The sequence below is a fragment of the Rhineura floridana genome, chromosome 7 (genome assembly GCF_030035675.1).
Source record: "Rhineura floridana isolate rRhiFlo1 chromosome 7, rRhiFlo1.hap2, whole genome shotgun sequence".
Lineage (NCBI taxonomy): Eukaryota > Metazoa > Chordata > Lepidosauria > Squamata > Rhineuridae > Rhineura > Rhineura floridana.
In genome coordinates this window covers 1,380,161-1,396,547 of record NC_084486.1, presented here as the reverse complement: position 1 = coordinate 1,396,547, position 16,387 = coordinate 1,380,161, and the positions used below count along the sequence as shown (strand labels likewise).

Genomic DNA, 16,387 nt, shown 5'->3' with positions numbered 1-16,387 from the left:
TCTGCAACTCAGAATCACCTACAGTGGTGCCCAGGGTTTCCTCTTAGTCTCTTAGGTGTAGTGGTAAAGGCAGGGTGGCCCTGGGTCCCTGGCTTCTGGAAGTTGAGGGCTGCTGCTGCTTTCTGAGAGGGGGAGTGGCAAGGTTTGGGGAGCAAGCTGCAGGCATGGTGTGGTGCACCAGCAGGAGTGTTGGACCAGTTCTGCCACCACTGCGCCCATACCATGCCTTGCTTCCCCCTCTTGCTCCTCACCTCTCTCCCTCTTGGTAAGCAGCAATCCTCAGCTTCTGGAAGCCAGGTACACAATGCCTTCATCAACCGCTAATGATGTCAGATGCAGTTCTGTGTAACTTTCTCCCGGTAGCTTTTTTAAAAGTGAAAAGCAGCCGTCGGAGGCTACAGTCTAAATGGGCAATGAGTGGGTGGGGAACAGGCCCTTAATCCTTTTTTCTTGGATCATTTTTACAGCTCGAAATCTTGCCCAACTTGTTTTCTTCTCATAGAGAGAAGGTTCCCATACAGGTTCCCATACCTGTTTTTCTCCTAAGAGAAAGTAACAGCTGGGGGTGATTTCAAGCAGGTAAATGACCCAAGAAGAAAGGATGAAGTACCTCTTCCCACCTGCTAGTCTTCTGTTCCAGATCACAGCCTCCTTTATTTGCTTTTTGAGTGTAAAAAAAGGCGACTACACATCACAGTTCTTCAGTTGAACTGTGGTCTTGCATATAATTTTAGTCAGAAATTTGCTTATGTCTTTAAAGTTTAAATTAATAATTTATGATGAATATTTTAAGAAAGAAGATTTATGACTGACAAGAAATTATGCCAGCCCACCCCTGAGTTTGGCATCTTTTAAAAGTGCAAGGCTGCCTCATGTTTATTCTTGGTCACTGTCTGCCTTTGTCTATGGTGAGAATCTCTAACCAACTGAATGTTGACAGAAGCTGTAGGGTAGAAGTGTGTGGTTTCTGCCTAGATCTTCTAGATGTGTAACCTCTTCTAACACAGTAATTCAGTTTTTTTATGTCTATGGCTTTGGAATATTCCCCAAGTTAAACCAAAACCAATAGTCAGTTGGGCTGACTATACTTCATTTTATTTTATTTTCTTCAATTCTGTGTTTGTATTTGTGTCTTGTTAAAATATACATTTATTTAAATTTGTTTTCCTGGACGGCTTCTAATTATAGCCTGTATCTTCTGAGCCTTGAAATACTGGTGGCATCTCACTACCAAAGGGCAGTAGCTCAGTGGCAGAACATCTGCTTTGCATGCAGAAAGTCCCAGGTTCAATCTCTAGCATCTCCAGGTAGGACTGGGAAAGAATTCTTTTCTGGAACCCTGGAGAGCTGCTGGCTGCCAATGTATTGTAGACAATATTGAGGTAGATGGACCCATGGTTTGACTCCATATAACACAACTTCCTAAAATGTTCTATAGCAGTCTTTCCCAATCTTGTGCCCCTCCAGATGTTCTATAGGATTTAAGAGTTCTTCAAGGAGTTGCGTGGGGTCTGGACATAGGTTGCCAAAGAAGAGACTTAACTCCTTAATCAAGACTTCCATTCTACTCTTCCAGTTGTACCTCTCCCTCCTGCCCGCTTTTAAACAGGAAAGCTAGTGACAGCTGAAAATAATATCTGGGGGCGCAATCTTGATTTGCCTGCTCCTGCCTTTTTTTGTAAATAACCCTGTTTCTAATCTGTATCTGAAAAGGGAGAGAGAAACTCCCTAAGACCAGGCTAGTCTCCTCTCTTGTCACACTGCAGATTCTCAACTACTGTTTAGATAGATAAGCAGAAACTCCTTGATCTACTTTTATGAACGCACAGTGGCATCTGCATTGTTAATGGGATGGAATATGCAAAGCAAAGATCACTTACCTAGAAGTATATTCTTGTGATCAGTGAGATTCACTTCTAAGTAAATGACTACAGTACTTAGACACCTTTATTATTTCAAGGGTTAATAAGAATAGGACAGCCCTATCCAGCAAAAAAATCTCAGGCTGGGTCTGAATAGGCATATGTGATGAAGTTAGATGCGTACAAATAGAAGTGAGCTGGGAATCACACGTAAGTTAGCAAATGTGTACTACTGAGTATCTGTACTCTTAATGAGAAACGGTGAGTGCCCTCTCTCTAAGCAAAACAGGACAGGTAGGCAAAGCAAATTCCCCTATCCATGTTTAAAGGGTAATCTCTTCCCTACTGGTTTTGAGGAAAATTGTAATACATAAGAATTCATATAAAAATGTACAGGCAACTTTTCAGTCCAGAGGGACCCCAAAGAAGTGCACAGTGGTCATAAAGATAAAAATAGTTGAAAAACCCCTACAATGATCAAAGTAAACTATTCAACATAATAAAAAAGAGAGTATAGGATTGTATCCAACATAACTCTAAGTAAGTAGCTCCATCAGTGCACGGTATTCTATTTACGCAACAGAGCTTTTCCCCATGTCCTACCCTGCCCCCCTAAATCTGCTTTAGGGGTTCCCCCAGCCCTCTGGAACAGATTTGGGGAGAATGCAGGGTACACATGGGATAGGGGAATCAAAGAGCAAACTAATAAAAATGAGGGGATTGGTAAAAAGGAAGCTGAAAAACAAAGTCCAGAGGGTCACATCACTCGAAAATGCTTGGAAGTTGTTTAAAAACACTATATTAGAAGCTCAACTGGAGTGCATACCGCAGATCAGAAAAGGTACCGCCAGGGCCAAGAAGATGCCAGCATGGTTAATGAGCAAAGTCAAGGAAGCTCTCAGAGGCAAAAAGTCTTCCTTCAGAAAATGGAAGTCTTCTCCGAATGAAGAAAATAAAAAAGAACACAAACTCTGGCAAAAGAAATGCAAGAAGACAATAAGGAATGCTAAAAAAGAATTTGAGGAGCACATTGCTAAGAACATAAAAACCAACAACAAAAAATTCTATAAATACATTCAAAGCAGGAGACCATCTAGGGAGGCGATTGGACCCTTGGATGATAAGGGAGTCAAAGGTGTACTAAAGAACGATAAGGAGATTGCAGAGAAGCTAAATGAATTTTTTGCATCTGTCTTCACAGTGGAAGATATAGGACAGATCCCTGAACCTGAACTAACATTTGCAGGAAGGGATTCTGAGGAACTGAGACAAATAGTGGTAACGAGAGAGGAAGTTCTAGGCTTAATAGACAATATAAAAACTGACAAATCACCAGGCCCGGATGGCATCCACCCGAGAATTCTCAAAGAACTCAAATGTGAAATTGCTGATCTGCTTACTAAAATATGTAACTTGTCCCTCAGGTCCTCCTCCGTGCCTGAGGACTGGAAAGTGGCAAACGTAACGCCAATATTCAAAAAGGGATCCAGAGGGGATCCCGGAAATTACAGGCCAATTAGCTTAACTTCTGTCCCTGGAAAACTGGTAGAAAGTATTATTAAAGCTAGATTAACTAAGCACATAGAAGAACAAGCTTTGCTGAAGCAGAGCCAGCATGGCTTCTGCAAGGGAAAGTCCTGTCTCAGTAACCTATTAGAATTCTTTGAGAGTGTCAACAAGCATATAGATAGAGGTGACCCAGTGGACATAGTGTACTTAGACTTTCAAAAAGCGTTTGACAAGGTACCTCACCAAAGACTTCTGAGGAAGCTTAGCAGTCATGGAATAAGAGGAGAGGTCCTCTTGTGGATAAGGAATTGGTTAAGAAGCAGAAAGCAGAGAGTAGGAATAAACGGACAGTTCTCCCAATGGAGGGCTGTAGAAAGTGGAGTCCCTCAAGGATCACTACACTAAATTGTTCAGGGTTGTTAAAACAAAAAGGGATTGCGAAGAGCTCCAAAAAGACCTCTCCAAACTGAGTGAATGGGCGGAAAAATGGCAAATGCAATTCAACATAAACAAGTGTAAAGGTATGCATATTGGAGCAAAAAATCTGAATTTCACATATACGCTCATGGGGTCTGAACTGGCGGTGACTGACCAGGAGAGAGACCTCGGGGTTGTAGTGGACAGCACAATGAAAATGTCGACCCAGTGTGCGGCAGCTGCGAAAAAGGCAAATTCCATGCTAGCGATAATTAGGAAAGGTATTGAAAATAAAACAGCCAATATCATAATGCCGTTGTATAAATCTATGGTGCGGCCGCATTTGGAATACTGTGTACAGTTCTGGTCGCCTCATCTCAAAAAAGATATTATAGAGTTGGAAAGGGTTCAGAAGAGGGCAACCAGAATGATCAAGGGGATGGAGCGACTCCATTACAAGGAAAGGTTGCAGCATCTGGGGCTTTTTAGTTTAGAGAAAAGGCGGGTCAGAGGAGACATGATAGAAGTGTATAAAATTATGCATGGCATTGAGAAAGTGGATAGAGAAAAGTTCTTCTCCCTCTCTCATAATACTAGAACTCGTGGACATTCAAAGAAGCTGAATGTTGGAAGATTCAGGACAGACAAAAGGAAGTACTTCTTTACTCAGCGCATAGTTAAACTATGGAATTTGCTCCCACAAGACGCAGTCATGGCCACCAGCTTGGATGGCTTTAAAAGAAGATTAGACAAATTCATGGAGGACAGGGCTATCAATGGCTACTAGCCGTGATGGCTGTGCTCTGCCACCCTAGTCAGAGGCAGCATGCTTCTGAAAACCAGTTGCCGGAAGCCTCAGGAGGGGAGAGTGTTCTTGCACTCGGGTCCTGCTTGCGGGCTTCCCCCAGGCACGTGGTTGGCCACTGTGAGAACAGGATGCTGGACTAGATGGGCCACTGGCCTGATCCAGCAGGCTCTTCTTATGTTCTTATGTTCTAAAAGGAACAAATCATCCAGTACTGAAGATCCAGCAGTCTTCACCAGCTTCCAAAAAGTAAACAGGGAAGAGGCTAGATGTCCCTCTTGAGGAAGGGACTTTCACAGTTTGGGTGCTACAGCCAAAAAGGCGTTGCACATCAAATGGGATGCAAAATAGTGCTTCCCCTGAAGATCTCAGTGGGCACAATCATGCAGCTGCCGGCAACAGTGGCCAGATCTGCTTTTAGCTGCAGCTGTGCAAATACAACCCTGGCAATAGCCACAATCTGACATCCAGGAGCACAGCCAGGAATAGGGATGCGGTCCACAGTTTGGTGCTGGTTTGGTTGTCATTTTGAAACTGGCAGCTGGCCATGGAGCTTTTGTAGTTAGCACTTCATTATCTTCTGTTTTCCCCATTGTGACTATTTCCATTGCCAAAATGACGTTTTTGTGTTTTGTAAGGATGGTCTGCATTTTTTTCCCTCAAAAGTAAATGAGCCAGGTAATTGCCCATCAAGGAGGCAACGTGCCTCAGGGTTATTGTCTGACTCAGGAGAGGAGACAACATTAAATGAGGCTTATGCAGTTGATTTTTTTTTGCAGTTCAGCTATGCGATGTAATTTTGAAAGTTAAAAAGTGAACACAATTTACCTGCAAGCCTGAAGTGCTGTTGGCTGCTGGGTTCTTGATCTTATAGTTAGCCTGTTTGAAATTAACCAGCCAGACTCTTTGCCTGCCTGAGGCAACAGACTAGTAAAGAACTGTGAGTTTGGCTGAAGGCACAGAGATTTAAAAAAAGAAGATACAAGGGAGAGACAGGCTAAGAATCAAACAATGGATATGAAGGGCTGCCATCATCATCTCAGGGGCACAGAAGGTAAAGGGAATACAATTGAGGTCAAAGATGTCATTGATAACAATGTCATATTTGCTGTTCTTTTATTTTAAAAAATCCAATATCAAGAAAAGCCACGGAAGCTCGTAGCAAACAAGATCATTCCACAAAGGTTGCTAACTGGGGTAGCCTGATGTACAGTTCACTTTTATTAAATTTCTCCCCCATCCGTAGCCAGGACCAGAAGTACTTCCAAGTTGCACAATGGATTATTCAGAGGGAATGCTCATCCATCCATATTGGTTTTAACACTCAATCCTGCATTGACTCCTATTGGCCAAAAGCACCTCTGTCTTGTCTGGATTAAGCCTCAGTTTGTTAACCTTCATCCAGCTCATCACGGACTCCAGACACTGTTCAGAACCTCTACTGTCTCTCTGGCAATTGATAGAAAGAAAAGTGCATAGTGGTGACACTGCACTCTAAATCTCCAGAAAACCTTCCCCAGTGGTTTCATGTAGATGTTTAACAACATGGGGAACAAGATGAAATGCTGATGGACTCTAGAAGCCAATGAAGAGTAGTCTCTCAGTGCCAATTTCTGATACCTCCCCTCCAGGTAGTGCCCCCCTGCTGTAACTCAGCTGTGCAGCCCAGAAGGATACCATGAAGCATGAGGTCCAGCAGGATACACCCTCCACAGTCCACTTACCAGTATAGGTTGTTCACTAGAGTGACTGAGGCAGTCTCAGTCCCACAAGAAGACTAGAACCACTTTGAAATCGGTCCAGATAATGTCTATCATCCAACAAAATCCTTGAGTAGTGTTTTCAAAACACTTTATGTGCATTACCTTGATGTAACCCTTGCAACAACTCCATAAAGCAAATCAGTGTTATTATTTCCCATGTTGCAGACTGGGGTAAGGAAGTGTGTTGCCTAAGGCCACCTAGTTAGTTTGTGGCAGAGACTTCCTGATTCGTAGTTCAGTCTGTTAGTGTCAATGATATAGGCCAGTAATGATCTAGGAAGGAAGAATTCAGAGTGGGCTTTTTGAATAATGGTCTTTCTAATGGTTTCTTTAAAACAGTGGTATCTTGCCTTCCCAGAGGGAAGCATTAGAAATGAGATAAGCTGAAGCCTCAGACTCATCCACAGATTCTGATGTCTGACTGGAGTCTAAGTCTGAACAGATGTGAGCAATTTTTGCCTTCTGTTTAGAATATTTCAAGCACTTAATTGTTGCTTTGTTTACGTATTTTTTATGATACAATGTCAGATACCAAGAGAATAAGATCTTGTAGTGATTTGCTTTTATATTTTCACAATTGAGGGCCTTTGTGAATGCTGTATGCCAAATGGGTTCTTGAATAGCAAATCCCAGCATTCTTTCTCACTTCGTTCTAAACTATTATGTTGTACGCTCATAAGTAAATGAAGAATGTTGAACAATAGCCTTTTATTTTCATCCTAACATCACCTTAAACGAAGTCATTTCTGCTTTCGTCTTCCCAGATCTAAGGTTTTGCAATATGGAACTCCATCACTGAAAATAATGTAATCCCAACAGGGCATTTCCATCTTGGTACTAATTTGGGCATAAATAACACAACTCCCATTTGATATTACACAGTCACAGGAGTAGCTGTATAGTAGAGCCAGCATGGATTTTTCACATTCTTGGCATGTTAAATTGAAAATACCTCCCATGCCATTCTGCTGCTTCCCATAAACTCATTTCAAAACAAAATCTTACAAAATTTATAGACCTGAACTCAGAAATGCTTAGTTATCCCATAATCTGACCTTCATCTTCTGCAGTTTAAAAGTTAAAAAAATGCATAGCTGATTTTTAATTAATTTAAGAAATTTAACATTGGACTCTATAATAAGCATAGGCATGCTCAGTAAGAACCAAGTAAGTTCTAAAAGTCAGACTCACAGCTGCTGGGCTTGCCTAATCAGGGCACACCCCTGCCATATGCTCAGAGGCACATGATACCAAATTTTTCCAAGCTACACAAGAAGTGGATTGGACTGTGAAAGACTTGCCCAAATTGTGTTTACTTTTTTAGAAATTTGTAGGGCAGTACAATATCTCAGAGAGGAGGTCAAGTTTCCTGCTCCCCTGGTGCATCCACTATAGCTGCCCAATTCCCCTGCTTTTAAAAGTTTGATAGAAATATCTGTTGGTTATAGGTACATTTTTAAAATGCAAGTTTTTGTGCCTATTAGTGAATTGTATCTTCAAAACTATTAATGTTATAACAAATCCAAAGGGAATAAAAAAATAATAGGACAAAGCATTTTTTTCAACCTGGCCCATACCTCCAATGTTGCTGAAATGGGAGGGTTAGGTTTCAAGTAGACAAAAAATTATATATTTTTCTTTTTAATATAATTGTAAAAGATTCAGTGGCATTCTGGAACAATTTTGTTAAATTGCATATTATGTGGCATCTTCATTTACATTTAGCACTGAGAGATTCCTTTCAAACATAAGACAAAAGCCCCATTGAACACAATAGGACCTACTTCTGATGTTCATTTTGACTTTAGATAATAGTTGGCGGTCCTGTAGGCATATTGATGGAATTACTCTATTTTTCTGCTCTCCTGCTAACTCTCTGGCTTATTTATTTGATATATATCCTGCCTTTCGATTGAATTATCCTCAAGGCAGCTTACAGTCACTTGTAATAATACATCTAAAAAGCCCAGGCTTTTTAAATTTTGTAAATTTTTAAATATTTTAATTTAACATTTTAAACTTAATATGATCTTAATTTAAATCTCAATGGCAATTTTATTAATGTTTTATAATTGTACTATATTTTTTTTTCCACACTTGCTCATATTTTAATTGTGATTTTATTTGTTGTACACCGCCCTGAGAGCTTTCTGCTATAGGGCGGTCTAGAAATGTAATTAAATAAATAAATAAATCTAATAATTTGTCTGCTTAATACTTTTCTCAAAATACTAGGTAGCTACGGAGAAGAGGGTCTGCTAAGTTGCATTGCCCTACGTATAGAATTCTGTCCCCAGAGAGGCTCATCTGGTGCCTACTTTGCTATCTTTAGGGTACCTGGTGAAAATAGTTTTATTTTCCCAGGCTTTGTTAAACGGTGATGATTTTATTGCTGCCAGTTTTTATCCGCTGTTTGATGCTTTAAAACTTGTTACTGGCCTTTAAAAAAATGTTGCCTTGAGAATTTTTCTCTTGAAGGGCAGCAGAGAATTTTAAAAACTCATAATAAAAAAATAGCAATGTCCTTTGATTTTGGTTGAAGCAAATGAATGACAGATGTCTCCTGATCTCAGACTTAACAAATAATGCAAACGTTGCTTAATAGTTTAGTTACAAGTATAATATCCACTTTTCTCTTTAAACATTTTGCAATTGTCCTTTTTATTGACACTCAAAAGCGTAACTATAGTATAAGAGACACAGACACTACAAAGATTTACTAATGAACATGTAATGTGACAGAAGGGATTCTTTTCTAGTTTGAGAGGAGTGGGATGGCCAATTAAAAAAGAGGTCAGGGCATTTGCACCGTTAATGACTGTATAGAAGAGAGAAGTTTAGCAGGTGTAGCTTGTCATGCAAGGTGCACCTTCTGAAATGTCTTCTTCCTCTCCACAGCTATTGAAGGTGCAGGAGCCATGCCCTCTTTTTCACCTGGTCACCCTAGAGGGCAGTGTGATGTAAGAGTCTGAAGGTTTCACAGGGACTAGCTTATCTTGACAAATGCCACAAAATGTTTTGACTGTCCTATTAGCACAACACATAGTCATGTAATGAGTATTAGATATCATTTGAATACATGCATTTAGCAGCAACTGTATTGGTGTTTAATTCATCTGTAGCAATGGTGCTGCTTTAGATATTATCACATTATCATATAATATACATATAACTATGTGCTTTAAAGGAAGACCTCACTTATAGGCAATAATTTCATTTGACAAATTACTTTAAACCAGGTGGGTGGGGAACTTTTGGTCCCCCTGATGTTGCTGAACTGCAACTCCCATCAGCCCCAGCAAGCATGGTCAGTGGTCAGGGGTGATAGTTGTGGTTTTAACATTTTGAAACAGGACTATACGTTTCTATACAATGCTAGTCCTACTTTGAGTAGACCCACTGCAGTTAATGGACATAACTTACTTAAGTTCATTAATGCCAGTGGGTCTACTCTTGAGTCTGTCTTGGTTGAACATAACCCAATGCCTTTCTCTCATCTGTAGTGGAATTAATATGTCTCAATAAGTATATCAGATTTTGAAACTATGCGATAGAGGCAAAGAAGGAATTTCAACACATGGAGCAGCTAGGAAGAATATAGGAGACCCCTCAAACTAGTTCAACTCAATAGGTGCAGTAGAAAAGGAGATAACCAGGGCTATATGAATCTGCATTGATCTCTGAGAGCTGGACAGAAACAATGCAAAAAATGTTACAGTCTACCATGCATGAAAAAGGTAAAGGTGTCCCCACACTTGTAGTGCGAGTCGTTTCCGACTCTTAGGGTGACGTCTTGCGACGTTTACTAGGCAGACAGTATATATGGGGTGGGATTGCCAGTTCCTTCCCCGGCCTTTCTTTACCCCCCAGCATATACTGGGTATATGCATGATAATATCACTCAAATTGGCAGTGGCATGTGTATCAAGTGTGCTTGATGCTACTCAGGAGACCAAATTGGATAAATACAGCCTCAAACTGCAACCTTCAATGCACCATTCAGAAAATGGAACTGTAAAAGACTAGTTTGGGGGATATCATTTACATAGGCACATTCTAAGTCTTTTAAAATCTTTATCCCAGTTGGTATCTGTCTTGTAGTTGGATTGATTTTTATTTATGAGCTGTTGTTTTAAACTGTTTGTATATTTATATAGTTTTTATATTGTATATGCAATTGCTTTAACTGTTTTTATATAGGTAACTGTTTTATATATGCTATTATATTGTAAATTGCTTCAGGATGCCTCATGGGAAGTAATTCATAAATGAAAATAATAATAAATAAATAATAACTGGAGATCTTTCAAAGACAAAATCATGAAATCTTAAAGAATCTGGGGATCATCAAAGTAACTGATGATAGTTTGTTTATTTATTTATTTATTTATTTATTTATTTATTTATATCCCGCCCTTCCTCCTAGCAGGAGCCCAGGACGGCAAACAGAAATGCTAAAAACACTTTAAAACATCATAAAACAGACTTTAAAATACATTAAAACACAACATCTTTAACAACAATTTTTTAAAAAGCTTGAATACATTAAAAAAGAAAAGGTTTAAAAAACGTATTAAAAAGCAATTCCAACACAGACACAGACTGGGATAGGTCTCAACTTAAAAGGCTTGTTGAAAGAGGAAGGTCTTCAATAGGCGCCAAAAAGATAACAGGGATGGCACCTGTCTAATATTTAAGGGTAGGGAGTTCCACAGGGTAGGTGCCACCACACTAAAGGTCCGTTTCCTATGTTGTGCAGAAAGGACCTCCTGATAAGATGGAATCTGCAGGAGGCCCTCACCTACAGAGCATAGTGATTGACTGGGTATATAAGGTATAAGACGGTCTTTCAAGTATCCTGGCCCCGAGCTATATAGGGCTTTGTACACTAAACCTAGAACCTTGAACTTGGCCCGGTAGCAAATGGGCAGCCAGTGCAGTTCTTTCAGCAGTGGGGTGACATGTTGGCGATACCCTGCCCCAATGAGCAGTCTTGCCGCTGCATTTTGCACTAGCTGCAGCTTCCGGACCAACCTCAAGGGCAGCCCCACACAGAGCGCATTACAGTAATCCAGCCTAGAGGTTACCAGTGCGTGGACAACAACGATCAGACTATCCCGGTCCAGAAACAGCCGCAGCTGTCTTACCAGCCGAAGCTGGTAAAAGGCACTCCTAGCCACGGAGGTCACCTGGGCCTCTAGCGATAAATGGATATAGGAGCACCCCGAGACTACAGACCTGCTCTTTCAGAGGGAGTATGACCCCATCCAAAGCAGCAGCTGACCAATTATCCGAACTCAGGAACCACCAACCCACAGTGCCTCTGTCTTGCTAGGATGCAGACTCAGTTTATTGGCCCTCATCCAGCCCACCACCGAGTCCAGGCAGCGGTCCAGGGCTTGCACGGCCTCTCCCGATTCAGATGTTACAGAGAAATAGAGCTGGGTATTGTCAACGTACTGCTGACACCTCACCCCAAATCTCCTGATGACCACTCCCAAGGGCTCCATATAGATGTTAAACAGTGATGGAGACAGAGAAGTGGGTCTTCTTCACCGCCCTCACCACCACAGGCAAGGTTATGATGTTTTACTCATGCCCGATTAGCCTCACAGCTTGTCTTTCGCCACTTGCGCTCTAGCCGTCATCCAGCCTGTTTCATTGCCCTTAGCTCACTAGTGTACCAAGGTGCAAACTGGGCTCCGCAATGCCTATTGACATTAGGCAGACGCCTCTTTTCAGCAACTGCTAAAATCAGTTTTCTTGAGGCAAGCCTCTCCAGGCATGTAGAAGCTATTGTGTTTTTAAATCTGTTTTTAATTCATTGTTGGTTTTATTATTTTGAACTTTTTAAAATATCTGTCCTTAACGCTTTTGCCAATAATTTTATTGTTTTAATTCTTTCTGTAAACCGCTTTGAGATTTTTTAACAATAAAGCGGTATATAAATGTTGTAAATAAAAATACATCAATAAATGTTGGAGTCACTGTGGCCCTTCAATCTCTTCCCACTTTTAGGAACCAAGGAATCTGCCTTATACTGACTCAGGCCATTTCGTACCATCTAACTCAGTACTCATGACATGGACTAGCATTGGCTCTCCAGGATTCCAGGCAATAGTCTTTTCCAGGAATTGGATTTTGGACCTTGTATACAAAGCATATGCCCACCAATGAGCTACAACCCACCCCGTTAAAAAAGTATCTTTTAAAAATTTTCTTTGCAATTCACTCTTGAATGCACATCATACCTAGGGCAGATCCACACCATTTATTTATAGCACATTCAACACCCATTTGAACCACATGAATCCCACCACAGAATCATGGGAACTGCAGTTTGTTAAGGGTGGTGAGAACTATAACTGTGAGGGGGAAACTACACTTCCCAGGATTCTTTAGGGGAAGTCATGCACTTTAAATGTGAGTTGGATGTGTTTTAAATGTGTTGATCTACTTAATCAACTTTGCCTGCATGTAAATCGTTTTAATTAATTTTTCAAAATGGAAATGAGCTATAAAGTGTACTGGGTGACCATGTGCTACTCACCATCTCTCAGCCTATCCTCCCCTCAGATGAAAACAACAGAGTACCATGACCACCCCAAGGAAGAAGGGCACACTTAAAATGTAGAGGAAAAAATCATCTACAACCATAGTGTGAAATCAAATACTTATTGGGACACAGTATGAAGAAATATTTATATAAACATGACTATCAAATATGTTTATTAATTACACAATCTGTAAAGATATTTATAGTGCAATCCAATGTTTGTTTACTCAGAAGCAAGTCCCAATGTATTCAATGGGGCTTACTAAACTGGGAAGTGTGCAGAGAACTACAGCCTCAAGTGATAAGGAACTTGTTCTTTCAACAAGCCTTTTTAAGTTGAGACCTTATCCCAGTCTGAGTCTGTGTTGGAATTGCTTTTTAATATGTTTTAAGCCTTTTCTTTTTTTAAAAAAAATGTTTTTTTAAAGCTTTTAAAAAATGTTTTCAAAGATGTTTTAATAGATTTTAAAGTCTGTTTTTTATGATGTTTTAAAGTGCTTTTAGTACTTTTGTTTCCCGTCCTGGGCTCCTACTGGGAGGAAGGGCAGGATATAAATCAAATAATAAATAAACTTCATTCACCCAACCCAAAGTTCAGAATCATGCCTCTTTAGGCTGTTTTCCAACTGTTTATTCTTGCTTTATGGTTATTGGATTTTAAAAGGATTTATTTCTTATTATGAGTTGCCTTGGTTTCCAATCACAAACCAAATCACAGGGTTGTTGGAAAGACTCCACACACGCGCACACACACACACACACACACACACACACACACACACACACACACACACACACACACACACACACACACACACACACACACTGCAGATGTATAAATACATACAGCCCATATAATAGTTTATTTTCAGACCAGTTGGTCATTGCAAAAAATCAGTATTAATTTTAAACAAATCAGTATTAGTTTCCTACACAATAAAAAAACTGTAATACCTAAGTAAGCCCTGCCTAATTGTTTTAAAACAGGACTGGAGAAGAACAGAAAGAAAGTCCCCCCCCCATTTTTTGACTCTTTCCCACTCACCTCCATTCTGCTGCTGCTTTCTCCCTCCATCGGCCATTCTCTCTCTCTCTCTCACCTGCTTCCTCACACAGAGCAAGCTCAGCAGAAGGCCAGTGTGAGTCACATGTCTGTTGCCCACCAATCACAGGAGCAGACTTCCCCTGCTTCCTCCAAGTAACTGGAAGGGGAGGGGGAGGGAGAGTGAAACAAAGAACTCTTTCTTCTGCGCATGCGGTACTTTATAACCCACTATAAGGCATTTTTTAATAAATTAATTAAAAATAAACCATGCTGTTTTTTAAATTTAAACCTATTACAGATGAAGTACTGTGTTTGGGGCAAGCTCAAGGATTTGATTAGAGATACCTTACAGTCATCTCTGATTTTTAATGAATTTCAACAGATTATGTCAATTTCTCAAAAAAAAGTCCAAACGGCTTCAAGTTTTTTTTCCTCCCATTTTTCACTTTAACCTGTGGATTCTCCATGGGGGGGTTGTGTATCACCAGGAAAACTTCCAGGGTTGTAGAGCAAGTGATTCTGAATCCAACAGTATAAGACTTGTATGTTTTTGTTTTGAATTCGGACTATACAAAGTACCAGAAAGGGGTGAGGGGGGTATTTTCATTTAACATGGTAGAACGCGAAAAATCCCTACTGACTATAGTATACAGCCACTCTTGCGGCTGTAATACCCTGAGGGTAAATGCTACCAAAATGCAAACGGGCTGTGCAAGTGAGCTTCCGTCACATCTAGAAGTGCGGAGCATCAGACCAGACCCAAGTAAAGTGGAAGCTGTAAAACAGCTAAAAGCATCACCCTTTTAGAAGCAGTTGTGAATTATCCTAGGGATGGTGACATACTTGTCATGATTTATATCAAGATTGTCAGACATCACAGCCCATCTATGAAACTAGAGGCGCTGGGCAGGACACCGAATGGAATTGCAATTGCAACCTGGACAAGATACTTTGGAATATGAGAGATGTCATCAGCCTGGAAATAAAATTACTATGCAGAATTAGGACGTAGATGCTTCCCAAGCAGCAGTGGGAGAAGGCCTACTATAAGAAACAGATCCAGTAACATATGCTTTGACAGCAACTCACTAAAGCTATGTCAGCTAGAGAAGGAACTGTTTGCCATTGTGGCAGGATTTTCAGAAAATAATCATCATTTATATTCCCCACCTAGTCACAGAGGAAACCAATTTCAGATGCTATACTCAAGAACAATGGCAGCCCAAGACATTTTGCTACCTGAACCAGAGCTCAAATGGTGGTGGTGAAGCTGCAACATTAATGCTTTTTTTATTTTTGGCTGCACCATTCAGACACCCAATTCCTGCCTTCATCTCTCCCATTCCACATGACACCACCTGAAGCAGATTGTTCATCTGACTGCATGGCAGGGCTGACCCGGCTCAAAAAGCCATTTCACTTCCACACCACCAAGATTTGAACATGCCGAAGATACGACATTTCACTGACCATAAGAAGATGACTAGAAGGATGTAAAAAAACAAAACAAAAAGCCCCGTATTATGACAGAACTGTAAAATAATTGAATGCATTTGAAAGATGTTCCAGTGTGATGGTTAACTGGTTTAATAATGCATTAATGGACAGTAAGGTAGAAGCGTTACACACTCTAGATATGGGAGGCATGTCGAGCCCAAAAGAATGTAAGGACTGATACATCCTGATGAGTAGGAATATCACTAGTTACATGTTAGCCCTTTTTCTGTGTGCATTAATTAACTGTGCACTTTCCTTAAGTACAGGACAGCCCTCCCCTTTCTTCCCTTGGATTGAGGGAAATCCTGCTGCCAGCCTTATATACAATAAGCTGTATATAACTGTGTTACATTATAAACACCTGTTGGGAGAGTGGGGTGGTGTTCATTTGGAAAGCAACACTTTAATTTGCAAAATAGTGTAAACTTGCACAGCCCAATTTGGAGACAAGATTCCAGCTACCATACCGAATAGCAGAAAGTGATGCAAAATAAAGTTTGGCAAGATGAAAAGGTGTGTATCTTTCTATGACAATCCGAAATGGAACAGATCTATGTCTTCTGGAAAGCCATGCAGTAGCCTGTCCCCTCCCCAAAGGCCATTGCCATTCATCATTGGTGACTGGGCCTGTGGTTATTTACATGACTCAGCGTTCATCAGGATTTGTATAGTGATTCTTTCATTTCTTCCTTTTTCCAGAAATGCAAAAATGTTAGTAGATATTTTTCCTCTCCCTCTAATTGTATGCATTTATTTAAGGTTATTTTCCCCCACTTACCATATAATTTACCACCTGCTGAAAAGGAGCTTACATACCCTGAAAGGAAATCTTTTAGTCTTTAGTGAGTCATTCCTGGAGACTGTTAAGGCAATACAGAAAGTAAGAGTGAGCTGTTTTTTAAATCAAACTATCAGTGTGGCCCTTTCCTTCCA

General features: G+C 40.4%; 1 protein-coding gene across 1 annotated transcript in view; it reads left to right on the top strand.

Moving 5' to 3' along the window:
* The window catches only part of PSD (pleckstrin and Sec7 domain containing), a 161,077-nt gene that overhangs the window by 124,758 nt on the left and 19,932 nt on the right, over window positions 1–16,387 (top strand). The gene's annotated exons all lie outside the window — the stretch shown is intronic.